This window comes from Trachurus trachurus (genome assembly GCF_905171665.1).
Source record: "Trachurus trachurus genome assembly, chromosome: 21".
Taxonomy (NCBI): Eukaryota; Metazoa; Chordata; class Actinopteri; order Carangiformes; family Carangidae; genus Trachurus; species Trachurus trachurus.
In genome coordinates this window covers 1439463-1460025 of record NC_139899.1, presented here as the reverse complement: position 1 = coordinate 1460025, position 20563 = coordinate 1439463, and the positions used below count along the sequence as shown (strand labels likewise).

The window sequence follows — 20563 nt, the reverse complement described above, 5'->3', positions numbered from 1 at the left end:
GACTTGAAGGACGGAGGAAATGAACAGAAGATGTGCTGGGTGAGATCGGAGGGTGAAGGGAGTAGGAATGGTGCTGGAGGCCTTGAAAGAAGACCTTCAGAGTGCCACTCCTCCACCAAACACTGTGAATAATTAATGAATGCCAAAATAGGGTTTTAGGGAGAGTTTTATCAGGTTTCTCAGAAATGACGACGAAACCAATCAGATGTCCTCTACCAGCCCGTGGCTGAGAGAAAGTTTGAAGGCCACGCGAATGTTGACATCCAAGAACTTCTGGCTGCATCCGCTTGTCGTGGCTCCAACGCCAAATGGGTGCGATCGACATAAAGTGGAGCAGACAATTTCAAAACTCTTGGTGGCAGTGGCCAGGTGCGCCTGATCCGACAGCGTGTTGTTATGAACGCTGCTTGGGATCACAGTTGTGTCAGTACAAATATTGATCCTTGTCTAAGCCTTCAAAGTCGCCAGGGTTCAAAGAACTCCTCGGGGTGATCGATATCCATTAAAGGGATAGTTCACCCTAGAATGATATTTCGCTCATTATCTACTCACCCTCATGTTGACTAAGGGCTGGAAGAAGTTTCGGAGCCCACCGTCCCTTCTCTGAGTTACAGGGGGTCTTAGCGTAGCAGTGCATTTCAATGCCATGGTAGCAAAGGGACACCAGAGCTCTTCGTAAAAAAAACACACACAAAAAAACATCCAAATACCTCCATGATGCTCGTATGTAATGTCCGTCTTGTGCTGAAGCCCCAAATTGCGGAATTGTCCCGAAAAAAATTAGATAAGTCCACATTCCAAGCATGTTTGTAGCATTAGCTCCCAGTGTTGTTGTCCGGTCTTCCGCTGCCAGCGCGCATGCGCAACGTTCGCACTGAGACTCGAGTCGGTCTCAGTGCTCTCATGTGCTCTTGCGCATGCGCGCTGGCAGCGGAAGACCGGACAACAACACTGGGAGCTAATGCTACAAACATGCTTGGAATGTGGACTTATTTAATTTTTTTCGGGACAATTCCGCAATTTGGGGCTTCAGCACAAGACGGACATTACATACGAGCATCATGGAGGTATTTGGATGTTTTTTTGTGTGTGTTTTTTTTACGAAGAGCTCTGGTGTCCCTTTGCTACCATGGCATTGAAATGCACTGCTACGCTAAGACCCCCTGTAACTCAGAGAAGGGACGGTGGGCTCCGAAACTTCTTCCAGCCCTTAGTCAACATGAGGGTGAGTAGATAATGAGCGAAATATCATTCTAGGGTGAACTATCCCTTTAACGTACACTCAGTCCATCCAGGTTCAGAGTTTGGTCTCAGAAGGATCGCTCTGGGAAATGCTGTTATCTCAGGAATGTTGGGTCACTGGTCTTTAGTTGTCTTGACTAGAAAATAAGACTACTTCACACTGACATGCATTCATTAAACCAGCCCCTGAAAACAAGAAGCATGTAGACACAGGAGGTCTGCACTCTCAGGCCATTTCTCTGATCGACAAAGGTCTTACAGTATTTCCAACATTTCATCCTATTGTCTCTATCCTTTTGGTTCTTTTCCTTCATGGCCCACTCCTTCCACTTGTCTCCACCCTCCCTCTTCTCTCCTGATCTGTTGCTAGTTTTGGTTCTTCTCCCCTCTGAAGTTCCAGAGATCACCTCTGATTTGGAGAAAAACGTTCCACATGTGGGGGCCCCTTTGAAATATGCCAAGATTTCTATAATTGTAACATCTGGGGTTTTCGCTATAATGGATTTGCCATGCAGTTCCTTTCCGGCTTGATGCTCACTCAGTTGTTGCCATCCTGTGCAACATGACTCATGCTATTTTCGTCTTTGTGTTGGTCTTTGCCTGCGTTCTCTTGATGGTGCCTTGGTCGAAAAATCTTGAACAACAAAAAGGGAAGTTTAACCCTTGTTCAGTTGATTTATGAGAGTTGTTGAGCTTTGTGTAGACCCCCCGTCCCTCCCGTCCCCCTTTCGTGAAGAGACCCCCAGCCTTGTGCATGCTTCACTGATCACATTGGCCTTAAACCTCCCATGGCTTTCTGGTTTTCCCTGGGGGGAGTTTTCGGGATTCAGAAAATTGAACTCCTACATTATCACAGATTTAATACATCTGAATGGTTTGTCCTTCCTTCATAGTAGTCACTAATTCAAAATTACCAGATTTCTTTCACTCTCTTTCATTGTCATTTGTCCTCTTCTTCCTGTAGGATGGTGATTAATGTGGGTTGTTTATATCGAATTGTTAATGAGACAAATGAATATATGGAGAACTGCAAAACTGAGGCCTGACCCATAGTTTCCTAATTTTTCTTATCTGCTGTGGCATCTAGTGACATTGTGAGATCTCATGCACCTCACACCCTTATTTCTTCATGTTCTGTCAACGTTTTGTTCTGTCCCATGAGATGTCCATGTTCACTTATTTCTATTGTAGGTAGGACATGACATAATGGAATCTTGTGTTAAGAGTCAGAATATCCTTTTCTGATGATATCTTAAGTAATTTATGGGAGGCCCACTCAGTTTAAAATACATCGTTACCCATAAAGTTGGAATATACTATATATCTTTTTACATCTTCTCATGAAATGATTGTGACAACATGATTTATTCTTGATAGTGTATTTCTATCTCAAAACGTTATCGATCAACCACTTCCAAACATATCACGGTGAAAATTAAACCACAATTAACCTGTATAATAGACACAAAAAGAGAAATGTGTCTGAAAATAGAATTATTCCAACTTCATGAGCAAATTTAGATATGTTTTGCAAAAACACCTACAATTTCAACTGGTATTAGTACTGTATGATGGAATGTGCCAATATCCTTTTTGACCTTCTCTGTGTGCACTTGTCACACCACAATGAGTCCTAAATAACTTTGCAATCTATAATAATTGTTTTTGCTGTGAAATTTCTGCACATTCCCAACATCCAAAACCTTAAATTTGACCAACATATCAGTTTCTAACAACTTTTCTTGACAACTCAACATTTTCTAGCTTAATACCACAATGTATTCTGTGTTTTTCATGGCATGGCTTATTTTTTTAAAGCACTTTTATTTTACCACTGTTTTGCTTAAATTAGCTCTTGACAGCCCGCAGTGGGAAATAAATTCATACAGGTGACCTCACTCAAGGAAATGCCTGTCAGACTCTTGAGGACAAGTAGGGTCAAAGGTCACAGTTAGAGAAGTGAAACCACAGAGAAGACTGGCCACAGACTTGGCTCTGGAGTGTGGGGAGGTGTCTGGCCCTGGTAGTGATTAAGATTGGACGACAGGAAGCTCATTGTGGGGTCTGCCCCCCCTGGATGCTGAAAAAACAATCTGCTGCAATTTTGTCAGAGGCAACAGGAATGTTATTGAGACAATAACACATTGGTGTTTACATGGCATAGAAATAGTGTGTTTAAGTGAAAAACATACACCAGTGTCACTGGATGTGAGAGATTTATCTTAACTTCCAGATCTACACACTTAGTTGTAGTTGCTGATTTTCAGTATCAGCTGTTTTATGCTTGAATGAACCCCCACCTCAACTCTCATCAATACATCACTCAGTTTAAGCTACTGCTGCTGCTGCTGATGTTGCCATCGTCAGAAATGTGATGCACCTTTATTTTAAATCATACAATAAAACTTTTTGCTCTGGTGTGGCCAATAGCTTATTATAGATGATTATTCTTTACATGATCTGTTTCAATACATGTTGGCACATAAAGCAGTGTCATCATAACATTAAAACAACACACCATGCTGTTTTGTGGCCATTCTGGCTGTGGCCCAGTTATGTGGACTTACTTTAAAGAACCTGAAGCCTTGGCTTCAACCTTCTAAACTGTTTTAGTTTCCAGGTCCTTTTAAAGGTTTAATATCTTGTTTATACGGCATGTTTAGTATCCAGTGCCACCTTATATGGATATGCTCCACATCGCATGTTTGCAACCCAATCAGTGTTAGCCAAAACATTCCTTACATGTACGTGTAGACTCAAACTTTGAGTTTCTTCAAAGCCAGAGCAGCACACAGCAGCCAAGTTTAACAAGAAACTGTTTTTACACAGCAACAAAGCACAACACTGATCAAACACAGGATACATGTCACTTTATTAAATCTCAGGCCAGAACTTTATTCACAAGGATGAATATGAGAGCTCTGACATCATGATAAAGCACTTTTTAGAGTTAGAGCCTGGAGATTCCTTCTGAACACCAGTATTTGTTTCTTATCTGTCCCATCTGTACAGTCTGGATGGTTTGAGAAGATCAGGATCTCTTCTGGCACCATTTTCCAGTGTGTCAGTCATTGGCCTTTACCAAAGAGGCCCTGAGACCTTGTTAGTGCCATGATAACCTCTAACTCTGGATGTGATCTGAGACCTCCTGTGGATACCTATGCATTCAAGTGTGAGGCCAAACAATCCTTATTAGAAGTGGCGCTGACAGCTTCCTGCTGCGCTGCCTGTGCATTAATCCGAAGGGATTCCAGTTTACATTTGAGGGATTTCAGTTTTTACCACTCTTGTGGTTCACACTCGAAGAAGTGAACTTTCTCTGAGGTATCAGCATGAGTATGACAAGTCATTTTGATGGATTTATTTGATTTCCCCATTTTATTTGTCTTTGACAACAATTCAGAGAGGATTTTTATTCAGTTTAGAAGAACAGAGGAGGCACTCTTTCTCTGAGATCTAATCAAAAGAACAAAATCCCCCCAAAACATATCATCCCCATCATTCTTGGAGAACATTTCGGGGTTATGGTTTTAGTTTCATCTGTCTCGTCCAAGTGCCTGATCCTCTGCCAACCCAGCGTGATATGGAACACGTGCTGTTTTCCCTTTGCAGTTGGTTCTTCTGATGAAGTTTGGATGTCTTTGATTAAACCTGTTTTATCCCTCTGTATCCGTGCTATTGGCAAGGACCTTTCCTCTTGCTTTTACTTGGGGCTTGTAGCCATCTTTGTTCCACATGTATAATTTATTTTCATAGGCTTAGGCTGCTATATCACAATAGTGGGAGAGAAAGTTCAGAGCTTTGTTCCCTTGAACAGACTTTTAGAAATCACTTGAACACAAATCCAAACATTTACAACTAAAATGTAGATTTGTTGTAAGATTTCAAAACTTTATTTTGAAAACGATTTCTTTTAAACTGTTTCTTTATTTTTTTATGCAACACAGAGAATGAGTCATACATAGACAGAGCTGTGTAAGACATACAGGCATGTTAACATGGTGTTTTTCTGAATTGTGAGGTTACTGAAGAACCACATGGCTATGAAATGTTTCACTCATGAAAACCTGATAAGCACAGAGGAGCACAACATGTCTGTGGATGACCAGAAAGTCATTTCACAGCAAGTCTAGTCTAGCAAGCTCTAGAGAATTTATGTGAACATGTTTCTTTGGCAGTGATCAAGAGATGAGTTCAGGGCCAGAATTGAGTTGCAAACACTGGTTAACCTCAAAAACAGAAGGCCAGATTGTAGTTCACAAAAATAAAAGAAATATGTAAAGGGTGAAGTGTGGAGACCATCCCATCTGTCAAACATAGGGCTGATCTCCTTCTGGCTGCTCATGGAACTGGCACCATGGTTTTCATTTACTATGTTCTGTCTGTGCTGATCAAATTAAAGCTAAATACTGAGCACATATTATTTTATTTAGAATTTAATGTGTTGAATCCTGAGAAACTGTCCAAAAGTTTAAAGATCAGGGCTGTCTCAACAATAAATAAAGCAGGGTGTATTAACAGATTAAATCTAAACAGTGTTTTCCACTAAACATGATTAGATTATATTATAATAAAGATTTTATTTCCTACTTTTATGAATCCAGTGAATATGGGTTCGCTGGATTCACAAAGACCTATTTACTTGTGTTGTACAGTTTTCTAGAGAGAGGGACCAGAAAATACCAAACAAAATCAGCATGACCATTTTAGAGGATCAGTGTTGATTGTGTTTCTTTTTCTTTTTATTACATTTACTATGCTATCTTTAGATTTTTTTCTCTGAATTGCCTATAGGTGCTTTGGCTGATCAGCTCACCTCTTGAAACCACTTAGAGCCTTTTTTAGATGTGAAAACAGAAAGAGACACAGTCATTCCAAATATAGAAGTAGATAAATAAATGTAATAAATTACAAATCTAGGAGACATGGCTCGACTTCAATGCTTTCAATGTCTTGCTGACTTAGTTGGTTCCACCTGATACAGGCCAGATGCCATTTTAGGATTCAAACTTTTTGCATAGCTTCAATTTGTGACGATCATTGGAATGGCAGGAAAAAACAGTTCTTTCCAGCTCGTGTCCTGCAGAAGAACAGTTTGGATGCTACAGCCACACCAGCATCCTTAGCTGGCTACACAAGGTATAGCATCATTTTGATCAACACACCAGCGTCGGCATGCTAGCTTACTCTCAGTGAGAACAAACATGCCGATGAGGCAAGTCAAGCCATAGGACAGGGCATGTCCAAACTATGCCACAAAGGGTTGTGTGGCTGCAGGTCTTTGTTCCAACCAATCAAGAGCACACAGTTTGACCAATCAACTGTCTGAAGACTGAGATCAGTTAATTAAATGAGTCAGGTCTGGTGTGCTGCTGCTTGGTTGGAGCAAAAACCTGCAGCCACACCGGCCCTTAGTTTGGACATACTGTACCTGGATGAAGACTTAAGGGAGCGTTCAGGTTATCACAATCCACATGTGGGGACAATCAATTGTCTGTAACTCATTGTATGGCAATAATCCAACATTGGACAGACATATCTATCACAAGAGCCAGACTTGCTATTAGCACGGCTGGAAATAAAACCTGATGGGAACAGCAGCAGTAGGGTTTGATCAGGGACATCACATGGAAATGATATCACACCTGCTTCCACGGAATTATGGAAATTGATTCAAAATCATCATTACAAGAACACTGGACAAAATGATGTGCACATCAACAAAAATGTTTAGCAAATCTTTGGTGTCCCAGACTGCACAGCCAAGTATTGTTTAGTGCTACTATTGTTTGGTCAGCATTAAAGTTTGGGAACATCTTTACCAAAAAGCAGGAACTACTTTTTGCCAATTGTGTCTCAGTTGTTCCTCTCCACAACTCCCCACCCCCCCACAAAGGAAACAAACTCTTGCTCTTTCACCCCCATGTTAATTGACTGAAGACCAAATCCCGACAACCAAGATGAGCTGACCCCTCTGTGTTACTCTCTCAGTGCTGCCGATAGTCTGAGAAAAAGATGGGATAGTTTTTCTTCCTTCACTTCTGGATGACTGAGTAATTTCCTCCCTGGGATCCACCTCACTGGGATGAAATGCATGTAGAGAGAGAGAGAGAGAAAGAGAGAAAGAGAGAAGGGGGGGCAGAGTGGGAGGAAGGAGAGACTGGAATGCCTGGGGTGCATTTTTCCCCCAAATGAAAAGCAGGTGACTGTTCATTGTAAGGCCACTTGGTTAGTGGGAACTGGAGAGCGGAAGAAACAGGAGGAAGGAAAGGTCTAAAAAGAAAGAAAAAAAAGAAACCCCTCTTCTCTCTGGTATTTAGCTGTGAATTGTTGCCCGCTGCACTTGTTCTGTAGTGGGCTGCTTACAATTAAGGGATTCACAGTCACTTCCTTCTTCAGCTGTTGATTGTACTGTAACATGTCATTCAGGATAAGTTGGTTTTATACGTAATAGGAAACAGGCTTTTTCTTGGTTTAGGCTTCTTTTTTTTTTATCTGCTTTACATTTGTCATTTTAAGAGTTGAACAAGAAGTCAGTGCAAATCTGTCTGGATGAGTTATCTGGAAATATTATGCTCCAAGAACATGACGTCACAGCTGAGATGCTCTGTAGTAGCTCACCGCTCATGGCAGAGTGACAGTCACTAACATTAGCCCATAAAAATGAGTTTGCTGCTGATTTAAGGAAATCATACTTTCACATGCATCTTGGAAATGGAAGTTTCATAATTAATAGGCCTAACAAATTAATGCTGCATGAGGCTCAAGCATGATATTTGAAACTAGGATAACAAACGTAAACTTAATCTAATGCTTTTTCATATGCTTAACTTTATCCAATTGTTTATTAATGGGGATTGGATGAATAATTGTGTGTAGGTGATGGCTGTCACCAGTTTTGACCTCACAAGCGTTTTACTCATGCAATGAAGTGAAATGTTTCATCTCATGTGAAATGTGCTGTGTATTGTACTGCTTCGTGTTTCTTTAGCTGTATAACAATGATGTAGTCTGGAGATAATTTCAGGGGGTGGGGGGTTGTACAAACACAGTGAGGCATTTCACAGTAGATTATTTTCCAAACTTTTATAATGTGGTTTTTACCAGCCCAGTCCCCTGACAGTGTCATCCCTCATGCAGAGCTGCAGCTTTGACAACTATACTGTTCTTTTAACCTCCAAAGAACCTAGAACAAGACAAGTAGAAGACATGGACTTGCTGTGGGACTTGCTGTGGGAAATCATGGAGGACAGTTTTCTCTCTGGGCTGACATTTTATAGACTAAACAATTCAAAGGAAAAACAATCAGCAGTTCAATTCATAATGAAAACAGTCATTACGTTCACATAGATGAATAAACACACTAACACACTCATAGTTTTAATTTGCCTTCTCGGTTGGTTTTTGTTGATAGATCATTAACTGTGCTTGTAACAGTCATTTTAAAATTCTCATAATGCTAAATGCTTGCTTAACTGTAATTCTTTTTTCTTAGCATGATCTCTGAATGTTTCTAAAGCATGCTTATCCAGTATATCATTCCTAGCATTAGGTTTACCAGTAGCATTTGGATACTTTGACAGTGGTTTCTAACTGACATCCATTTAGTACACTGCAAAAACTCAGAATATTTGTCTTATTTCTTGTCAAAATGTTTCATTTCTAGTCAAAACTAATCTCTTTCCACTTAAAATAAGACTCATCACCTACAAATGAACTTGTTGTTCACATGAAATAAGTAGAAAAATCTTCCAGTGAAAGCAAGTGTTTTGAATAAGGAAGAAAAACTTGCTCCACTATCAAATTTTTCTACACTTATTTCAAGTGAAAATATGATTGAAAGAAGTAAAACATGTCTAAAAACAAGCTACTTTTTAATGTGATGAGTCTTGAGCATAATGAAATTTGTTTTGACTAGAAATGACATTTTGACTAGAAATAAGACAAATATTCTTGGTAAGATTTTTGCAGTTTACAAGTAGCATTAGCTTCATTTAGCACAGGTTTTGTCTGTCAATAACCTTCCACAATCACAGCTCCAGTTACTCCACCAATTTGTTAGTTACCTCAAGTTCTGCAGTCAAGTGTTTTTGTGTCCGTGGAGCCATTAATAAATCATTCTTTAAAGGTGTCAGCAAAAGTTGCATGAGGCAGGAAATGACCCAAAGTGACATCTGGGTTACTTGAAACCTTTGGCATGTGTTCAGAGTTTTAATTCAAGACTGTGAATTGAAAGAGGAGCAGAGTGACCCTGGGTGGAAAATGTGTCTTATTGTTCTATAGACTTTTAAAGTGGCAATCAGAGTCACCTTTCAAGGGCCGAAGTTGCTGATCAGCACTGATGAAATCCTGTTTGCCAGGAAACACGCTCAGCCTGTTCATGCATTTTTACATTAATGTTGCACATCTGATAGATATCCATAGCCTGATGCATCAGCCGCTTACTTCATTACATTTCATATAGCGTCTGAACACGAGCCATAGGGATTCGTTTGCTTCCGGGAGGCGGTTGCTTACATTTGCTTCAACTAATCGCTGCTGCTTGGTGGTCACGTGTGCTATACACCGGTTAAGCTCATAGGTTAATCTTGAGCGCTTGAGTTCAACGTCATCGCCTTCACTTACCCGTCTGTTCGCTGATTGGTCCGTCCGCTCTGGCGGACGGAGCAAACCGAAACGCATTGCTAGTTCCCTGACTATATGGTTGAGGCAAATTAAATTTGCCGGAGCCAGTAGGCGGCGCTAGCCTGGCTAAGATATCCAGTAAAGGAGGTGGAATATAAGATGATGATCAGTTGTGTAGTTATTTCTAGGGCTAAACCTAAAGTAAAAAGCAGTAAACTAAAATCATTGGGTCTGATTTATTTCAGTCTTTTTTTTAAGACTCTGCCTCCGTGCCACTGTTGAACCCTCTCATTCTTAACTAGCTGCATGTTTCTGTGTGTGTGTGTGTGTGTGTGTGTGTGTGTGTGTTTTGACAAATCTGCTCCTTTTGACGAGATTGGGCATCATCAAAAGAAGAGCTGTGGTTGGTCACAGATCAAAACAAGGATTTCACTGTTTTGCTTGTAGGCGAAAGTGACAGCCTCTCTGCCTCTTTCCCATGGGCCTCAGTGCACTGCAAACTACTTGGCTTCTTTATAGTCATGTGACAACACGAGGGGAGACAGTGTGAGGGTGTGAGAGAGGGAGTGGATGTGTTGCGATAAGGTGACTGGACAGGAGGGGAGAGGTGGTGCAAGTCCTGACTAGATGAGGGCAGAGTCTAGAGGGACGGGGTCAGGCAGAGGGGAAGAAGGGAGGTGAAGATGGGGCAAAGGTCAGCTGAGAAAGATGAAGAATAGCTGCCTTGTTACATGGGAACCTACTCCATGAGAGGGGGCGGGGGGGGGGGGGGGGGTAGGACAAAAAAGAGAAGAGGCTGTGTTGATGTGTTGGAAAGTATTGAGCAGGAAAGTGAAAGAAAATATAGCAACTAGAAAATGCATTTCCTGAAGGAAATGCGTGTGAATGCTGAAATGCTTTCAGCATTCACACTAATTACACTCATGAGCAAGTAGTTTTGTTTGGTTACTCATTGAGTTATTGTCTCATATACTGTACACACACACACACACCCCCACACACACACCAACAGTCACAGATGGAGACATGTGGTAGTCACCCCACCGTGCCTGGTTGAAATATCCATCCATGCATATGGTGTCCCATATGAGAGACAGGCGCGTCAATGGCTGATTAACCCAGTTGATTAGAGAGGTCTCGTTGAGTCTTCTGGCTCCACCAGGATGAACAATGGGCGCGGGTTAGAGGGGGCAGTGACGTGGTGCGTCTGTGTGTGTATGCTTCTCACTGACTTCATTCAGACTGGAGGGAATCACAGCAGCAACCCAGTGACGAAGGCCAGAATGTTTGTGTTGGTCTGACATGTCTGCTGTTGGCGGCCTGGGCATCAACGCATCGTCTGTGTTTGTCTTTCTGTCCCTCCACCTGTTGGTACACCTCAGTTTTTTTCCCCACATGTAATAATGTTAAAGGTTAAAGAGATGATGTTTTCCAGTATGAAGGTCCAACATTTAGGCAAGGCAAGGCAATTTCATTTGTATATCAAATTTTTACAGTTTGTCTCAAAGGGCTTTACACAGCATCGATACAATATCCTCAGCCCTTACACCCTCACATTGACTGAGGAAAAACTCCCAAGAAAACCCTTTTAACTGAAAAATTGGAAAAACCTCAGGGTGAACAACAGAGGAGGGATCCCTCTCCCAGGACGGGCTGCAGGCGTGCAATAGATGTTGTGTACAGGCAAGGAAAACAGTTTACAACATGGAATATGGGATCTATTTCAACAAGCCAAGTGCATGCTCTGAACCATGTGTCTCTATGTGAAGGCTGGAGGGTAAGATGACAACTACATCAGTGTGAAACTAGCTGTTAACATGACCTTTAATGTTTGATTATGGTCCTATGACTTGTGTTTGGTCTGAGAATTGTGGGCTAATGATCACCAATCAGGCACAATGATCAGTTATTGAGTTAAAGGGCAAGAAGTGGCAAGAATTTGGTTGTTCTACAACACTAGGTCAGACTGACGTACAGTATCTCAACAACTAAAGGATTGCTATGACATTTTGTACATTCATGACATTCATGGTCACGAGAGGTTGAATTACAATGACAATGCCAAGTCAAACCTTTCATTTATCCAGTGAAACATCTCAAATGTCTCTTGGAATATATGGCATGAAATATTGCTACTTGGACATTCACGGTCCCCAGATCATGTTACTAAATGACTATGGTGAGATTCTCTGTGGTGATTCCACAATTGAGTAAATAATTTCAACATCTATTGGATGGATTTCCGTAAAATTTGGTTCTGTTATTCATGCCCCTTTAACCCTTTGTCTACCTCCATCTTCATGTCAAAATTTCTCTGTCGAGTTGTTTTAGAGGTAAATTCATGCAAAACCGCTGATGCGCGTTCCCGTCAGTGGCAGTTTTTCGGCAAGCGGTCTCGAAAACAACTCTGTCTCGTAATGTTCCATTATTATCTCATAGCGTGGTGAATGTGCAGGTCACAACTTGTCCATGACAGCGTTTTGGAGTTGTTGGATTGTGTATTCGATGAGTTTGATGAGGGAAACCAAGAAATCCCATGAGCCTCCGTAGCGTAGCTCTGAGCAGCTCGCGGCTCTGCTCTGCCGTTCTAAAAATAGCTTGCACCGACAATTAAGGAACAAACCTACTCATAACACTATAGGGACTATGGGCAATGGGCCAATTTGACAAAATGTTGAACTATCTCTTTAAATATCAGGATGTTAGCATGCTGATATTAGCATGTAGCTCAGAACGTTCCTGTGGCGTAGTGCATCCTGACTAAGACAGACTTCTAAAGTGAATTCATCTGCCATTGGCTCTGAACTATGTGTTTGTACACCCTAAAACATAAATGCACAGTTCACAAAGTTGATAGATGCAAGTGCCAAGACCTGAACATGAAGGCCAACGAACAGAGGTTAGGCTACCTGGCCTGTTTTGCTTTCCAGAGTTTCAAATGTCCTGGGATTTCTGTCCAGTGCAGACATGAACAAGGCTCCACGTGTAGGCCTATATGAGGTAATGCATGAAATGCCGAAAGTGAACGCCAGTGTAATCAGAGGTGAAATCTGTGTGCGTTTGTGTGTCTACGTAAGCCTGCATGACTCACATGTTCAAAACAGTTGAGGGAGAAGTTGTGAGTTCTACACTTAAGGAGAAAAACAGTGTCTTGGTGATTACCTTATTCAGCTGGAATGTCCGTCACATAGCAGAGTCTGGAAGGGTTTATCTCCATAGTATAACATTACCTAACACATACTGAAGCTGCCCAGTGTGAACAGTTTGATTCTTAAACACACTTCATCCATTATTATTACTTCAATGCTGCTGTTGGAAATTTGAGACACAGTCTTTGACAAACACCAGTTTTCCAGATATTCTTAAATTGATAACTTTGATTATATGATGAAGTTCATAATTCAAATTTTACTTTAAGTTTAATGTTATTTTCTGAAAATTGTGCTATTTTGAAATTGTGTTGTGTCATGTGCTGAAGCAATAGTTTATGGAAGACCAGAGAAACCAGAGGTTTCTTATGACAGGACTGAAATTTCAGCCACATTTTTCCTACAAGATCACTCTCTTTCCTCTGCCTGTCTGTGTCAGGTTCTCATCTTCCCTTTCCTGTCTGCTTGTCTGGTTGTTTTCCTGTCTTTCTTTACTTTGGCACAGTGCACTGACGCTCCGGTCCAGTGTTAGGGAACACCTAAAGAAACTGCAATATGTCTTATCTCTGACTTGTTGCTTAGCTTCACATTTTAATCCCTTTGACGTCAGATTCACCTCTAGCCAGCGGTTGTGTTAGAATTATAATGACAGTCACAGCAATTTGCAGTGTTTGTAGGGAAAAAACGTTTTTAAGTGAAAACTCGTTGATGAACTCTTAGCATGTTGCCAAACATTCACACATGGACATGACCCATTTAAACTGTTATATGCTTATATTCCCTGTTTTTCCCTATATGTATGATTTGCAATAAATCAAATAACTGTAATGTAAAAGCTGCCAGATGTAAAGATTTTTTTTTTTTTTTTACAACAACCTTGCAGACAGTCAGCAGCCAGCTTGTAACCACAGTGTACCCATAGTAAAATTAAACTTCTGGCCCAACGAGTCCTCAGCCTGAGTCCGGTCCATACTAGATTCCAGCTGTTGTCCAGTGGTGTTGTTTGAAAGCCACAATATTTTTTGTGTATGTGCACAACAATTTAAGATCGGTGTTGATGCTCAGTGTTTGTCAGATGCATAAATCGATAATTCCCAACATGCTAAGTTTATATCATCAGGAGAAGCTCTGCAAACCGGAGTAGAAGGGGTCGACTACAACATACGGCTGTGTTGATTTCAAAAAATCATCAAAAGCATCGTTGTTACAAGTAAATAAAGCAAAAATAAATCATTGGTGCGGGGATGGAAGATGCTGTGTAGAGACCTTTGGCATGTGTATGTTTGTGTGTACATTCATGTAACTTGTGTGTTCATGTGTGTGTGTGTGTTTGCACATTTTCATGCACGAGGGTGCCTGTTTAGCCCGTGTGTGCTAATGAGTGTGAGGCAGGAGATTATGCGTGCGTCTCTAAGGGAACGGGAGTCTGTTCCCAGGAGCTGCAGTGGCTGAGCTGTGTGTGTGTGTGTGTGGGGGGGGGGTATGTGTACACCCTGACCCCAGCTTTCGGGGGTCCCGGTTGCCTGTCTGAAACCATTTCCTTCCTTTGTGGCCCATTAGAGAATGTGAGAATGTGAAGCGAATGTGAAAGACCGAGGCCATTTGCATGTTTCTGCAACAACACTGAAACAGAAAATAATCAAGCTCAGGCCACGTCTCCTCTGAATGTATACTCTCTGAGCCGCATCTAACTCTTCTCCTCCCCCCACTCCCTATAGCTCTCCTCATCACCCATGTCTCCCCGAGCAGCGACTCGTATACTCCCGCCATCCACCCCCCCCCCCCCGAACAATAAACAAACTCCGAGGGCTGGGTGCATTGCTAATGATCGGAAACAATTAAGAACGCACAAAAGGGAGCGTCCCGCTATATTGCGCCGTGCCGTATTTACATAGTATTTTGAGGTTAAATGACCCAGGCTGGAGTTGTGGCGGGGACCAAGAGGACTAAAATAGACCGGCCTGCTGAAGAGATCTGTCCTTTGTTTGGTCTTGTAAACCAGGACGTCTCCACTACCGGCCCTGCTATGAGAAAGAAAGAAATGAAACCCTTAAGGATGAGGGAATTTCATTTGGAGTGTCTCCATACACATCATACTCCTCAAACTGCACTTCACTCAAGACAAGTGGCATACCAGTGGATGATCAGGACCCGACCCCCCCCTTCTACTGGTTGAGCTCTGGTGTGTGCTGTGTGAATGGACAAAAGAGGCTGCTGAATAGACTCCTGGATTGAGACATTCTGCATGTTTAACATGAATGTATAACTGTATGTGTGTGTTTGGGGCCTGGGTTTAATAGAATTGTGTATACGTAGTGACATAAGAAGAATTGTCTCAGCAGCTTTAAGCAGACTCAATATTTAATAGACTGAAGTGACTTTTTCCTAATGGGACAACACTGTTAATTGACTTAAATACTCAAGTAACATTGACATTTCATGTCAACTGTAGCAACAAGGTTAACTTTTCCGTACACCTGTAACTCATTTCTGTCTGGAAGAGGTGCAGGAACAACTGAGTTTACTTTGAATGATAATTTTCGACAGTTTAAATCCTTTTTCAGGGCAAATTCAATCAACGGTGATTAAGTTCCCTGGCACAGGGAAGTGAAAGCACAGGCCAAAAAATTCATTTACGGTGGAAAAACTTGTTTCTATGGCAACAAGCGCTGATTAAAGTGTTACACCCCACGTTGCAGAAGTAATTTGATGTGGAATCTGGAAAATGTGTTTCATGCATAAATCATTAGATAGAAAACACAAGCACAGAGCAGCATGTATGCACAAGTTTCCATGTTTGTTTTAGTTACACTATGAATACATGCTATATTGTATATTATTGATGCTATATGTCAAAAGTACAGTACGTTGCAATTTCTCCATCTGTTACTGAAATGAGTATGATTCAGTGTCTCATTAAAGCTCAGGACAAATAAACAACTTGAGACTTAAAAACAAGGGATCGAGGAATGTTTATAAATGTTGAACTAAATATTATCCACATTTTTGACTGCAGCAGTCGATCACACTTAGACGTCAGCAACTTCAGCCCATCGCTGTTACAGAAGTTCCAACGAATGTGTCGCACTTGCAGATTTCCATTCTTTCCTCGTCTGTGCCATTAATGTCATAGCAGCTCCGTGAGCTTTAAGTCAGGAGAGTGCTGAGCTTCCATCATGTGAAGCCTCCGTCTGGTTGCTGTCACTTGGTTTCATTATCTCGCTGTAGGATGAATCCCTGACTGACCAACCAACCGTCTTTCTTTACTTGCTTTTTTGTCTTCAGACTGCAACATACAGATCTACGTCCTGTCACAGTGCTGTTGGGGCATGTGTAGGGATCATTTATATTAACTTTTAAGTCTCCATTTACTTCCATTATTGCAGGAATTTGGGTTGGGGTTAGCAACTCCTTAATCCCTGAAAAAGGCCTGTTCTCTACAGAGGTTTAAAGGGATAGTTCAACATTTTGGCAAACTGGCCTATTGCCATAATCCCTATAGTCATAGAAGTAGGTTCCTTACCTTTATTTGTCCGTGCAAGCTATTTTTAGAATGGCAGAGCAGAGCTGTGAGCTACGCTACGGAGGCTAATGGAATTTCTTGGTTGCCATCATCAAACTCATCGAATACACAATCCAACAACTCCACAACGCTGTCATGGACAAGTTGTGACCTGCACATTCACCACGCTATGAGATAATAACGGAACGTTACGAGAGTTGTTTATGAGGTAAATGAAGAGACTGCTTGTGGAAAAACTGGTCCCGACGGGATAGTGCATCAGCGGTTTTGCATGAATTTACCTCTAAAACAACTCTGTCTTGTAACGTTCCGTTATTATTTCATAGTGTGGTGAATGTGCAGGTCACAACTTGTCCACAAGAGCGTTTTGGAGTTGTTGGATTGTGTATTTGATGGGTTTGATGAGGGAAACCAAGAAATCCCATGTTGAACTATCCCTTTAATGATTTTTCAATTCATGGTGACCTGTAGCAGTGTATGACTTAACTTTGGAAAAAAATTAAAAATAAATAAAAGGACAAAATGACAAAACACAGGGGTGTTCTAAAACAGTTCTTACTGTATGATGTTATTTGTTGTATTTTACATTCTATTGATTGAAGAACTCATTTTTGTAAAATGACCAAAGAAGAATTTTCTTCTTGATTTTCCCTTACCCCTATAATTCTTTCTCAAATACCTTTGTGGTAATTGCATCCAAAACAGATGACTTCATAGCAGCTCAAACGTCCATTCCTGTGGACATAATGATTGTTTTGCATTGTGTGGTTTGAGAGTGGGCACTTTGACAAAAGTGATTAAGAGGGTGTTCCTTTTGACACCTGCTTGCGGTCGAGCCCCGTTCATTCTGCTGACAGTATTGACTGTTTAATGTTGTCAGAGTTGATTCCTCAACAGTCTGGAGGAGAAACCAGAGGAGTGTTTTTCTGGTCACCGCAGAGCTGCCTGCTCACCGCCTCAATCCAGAGATATCACTTCCCACAAAGCCCGGTGTCATGTTGACTAAACAGATAAAATATTTGATTTACTATAATGGTCCACCTTGAATCATCAAAATACAGACTGACAGATCCACACAGATCCACAAATACTCCACACACCCCAAAGTACTGTTAAACCCACTTATCACCCCTTCCCAATCCCCTGAAATCCATATCCAGATTCCCAACCCAGCAGGTGTGAGCCAGAGCCTTGGCATGGTGGCACCTTGGAGAACATATGCACGGATGCCAAACAGAGACCCCCGCCCCTCCCTATCCAGAGCCCCCTTTGCCAACATGGCGCGTCCTGCACAGCCATGGTCATTATTTCACCCTAACTAGATTAAGCTAATCACGTTATGCAGTGGCAAGGCGTAGCCAAGAGAAGGAATGAAGGCTCGGCTGTCCCGCTGTTGCCATGTGGCTCTGAAATACAAACAGTGAGCTGTCACATGGAGCCTGATAAACACCGGAGCTGATATCAGTCTGAGTTCTTAAACCTCCATGTGAGACCATGAATTTTTGAATCTGTAAAAATGTAATTAGGAACACAAGCTAACCCTGTGTCAAAAACATTATGAGAATGTTCACTAAAAAAATAAATTAATTCATTAATGAAAATAAAACTTTGAAGAATAAAAATGTTGATTTGGTTTTGGTGTTAAAGGGATAGTTCACCCAAAATTCAAATTTCACTCATCATCTACACACCCTCATGTCGACTAAGAGCTGTGGGAATTTTCAGAGTCCTCTGTGCCTTCTCTGAGTTACGGGGGGGTCCGCGCAGCAGTATTTGTCCAAATAATGGTTGTCAATGGATACCAACTTTCTTCATCCAAAAAGACACACCAAAAAACATCCAAATACCTCCATATTGCTCGTCTGTAATGTCCCTCTTGTATTGAAGCCCCGACATTAGAAATTGTTCTGCCGGTCAGTGCAAATCACTGACAAAGAGATTTGCACTGACACAGGAAAAGCAGTGACCTGAGACACTGGGAGCTTCCGCTACAAACAAGCTTAAAATATAGACTTATTTAATTTTTTTCGGAACAATTCCTCATGTCGGGGCTTCAATACAAGAGGGACATTACAGACGAGCAGTATGGAGGTGTTTGGATGTTTTTTGGTGTGTCTTTTTGGACGAAGAAAGTTGGTATCCATTGACAACCATTATATGGACAAATACTGCTGCGCGGACCCCCCCCGTAACTCAGAGAAGGCACGGAGGACTCTGAAAATTCTCACAGCTCTTAGTCGACATGAGGGTGAGTAGATAATGAAATTTGAATTTTGGTTGAACTATCCCTTTAAGTCATTTCAGGGAACTGTTTCATTTATCGTAGCATAAACACTCTTATAACCTTGATAAGATAACAGTTTTCTGTACAAATAAAATAATCCAAGGGTATTATATTATCCTTTGCATTGGGACACATGTTAGTTTGTCTTATGAAAATGAATCAACGCGACGTCAGGCACTTCAAAGACTGTTTGGAGAAGTGTTGTTGTAGTTACCAGTGAGATCATGACGTATGATTCAGCCAGTTTGAGTAAATATGAAAGCTTATCAGATAACTAAACATATCAAAACAGTTTATAATACTGATAGACTTTGCAAGTAATTATGGTGCCAGTCAATGTATAGTTAGTTGGGACAATCTTGACGTACCGTAAAAAGCATAACTGTGGTGCTGACTTTACTCCGTAATCCAGCAGGAATGTGTGCTTGTTCATATTGTTCATCTGTTTTGTTGGGTTACCCTTTGGGTTTTTTTCTGGAGTATACAGCGCTCTGGCATCCCTGTAATCCTACACTTCCCATAATGTGATTCGGTTGGTAAACACCTTTGTCTTTGAAATGCCATACCTTCCAATAATGCGAGCATTTTGTTAATAGAAATGGAAATTTGAAGTCCAAGTTTAGATAATGTCCCTCCAGAGAAGAGATTATATACTCTACAGTCTGTAGGGAACTCCTAATGACCAGTAAACCTGACTGCATATATTGAGAATAACCTGCATGAAATCAGCTCTCAGTGGAAGTATCCTTCAGGTTCCTGAACTGCCTGGACAGAGGACATTAGAAACAGAGGAGAGGATTTACTTGACTTCTGCTAAGTTGGACAGTCAGAGTCCGACAGATACTCGGTCTGCTTTATCATTTAAGTGTTAGCGCCGTGCTACGACAGCACACCCTAAGCCACTTTTCCAACACGTTGCCTTTTAGGATTGATGAGAAGAAAAAAGGGGGGTCATTAGTGGTTCTAAGGTTATTGTGGTTTGAAGTCTGGGAATTCTTACAGGCAGGAAACTACTAGATTTTGCCTGATGATGCCATGGTCTTCCCATATGAAAATTCCTGTGCTAAGTCCCGGAGTATGCCAACCACATGGCCACTTTTAGCCCTGTCCAGCGTGCACATGCACTTAATGGAAGCCTCATGGCAAGACACAGTTTTAAACTGGCACTTCCTGCCTCGAAAACACATCCATTATCTCTCTTTAACCCCTGTATTTGCTTTGAGGGCACAGAGGAACACAGACATGCTTGCAGACACATGCAGGAACATATGGACGTTCAGATATATCCATTAGATTTACTCTCGTTTTCCGGTTCTGCCACTGGGAAGGGAAACACAATACAGAAATATGTAGATACATTTAAAGAGACCCCCAGGAGTTTTCTTTTGGTTATAAAAGAGTCTCATATTAATGTGGATGAATCTACGTTACCCACACTTGTTAATGGGCCCATTTTCGATAAATACATTGTTTTGTCTTTATCGTTATTATGATATTATTATTTAGTGGTTGACTCATCCAGCATTTCCTAGTTCTGGTTTCCCAGACACTGCCCGGCGGGTCATGGGAATAACACCACCAGATCGCTAGTTGGCATCGTTTATGGTCGGAACTACGACGGTATCTGAGCGTCTTCGAACCTCTGACTTTAATTCATGATTAATGAAAACATTATTGGCAAATGCTTTCGCTTTTGTCCGTCCTGCACCAGTCTCTTCGCTTTCCAAAACTCCTTGTACT

General features: G+C 41.4%; 1 protein-coding gene across 5 annotated transcripts in view; it reads left to right on the top strand.

Annotated features, from left to right (window-relative positions):
* Positions 1-20563, top strand: part of tns1b (tensin 1b) — a 175461-nt gene that overhangs the window by 17198 nt on the left and 137700 nt on the right. The window lies entirely within an intron of this gene.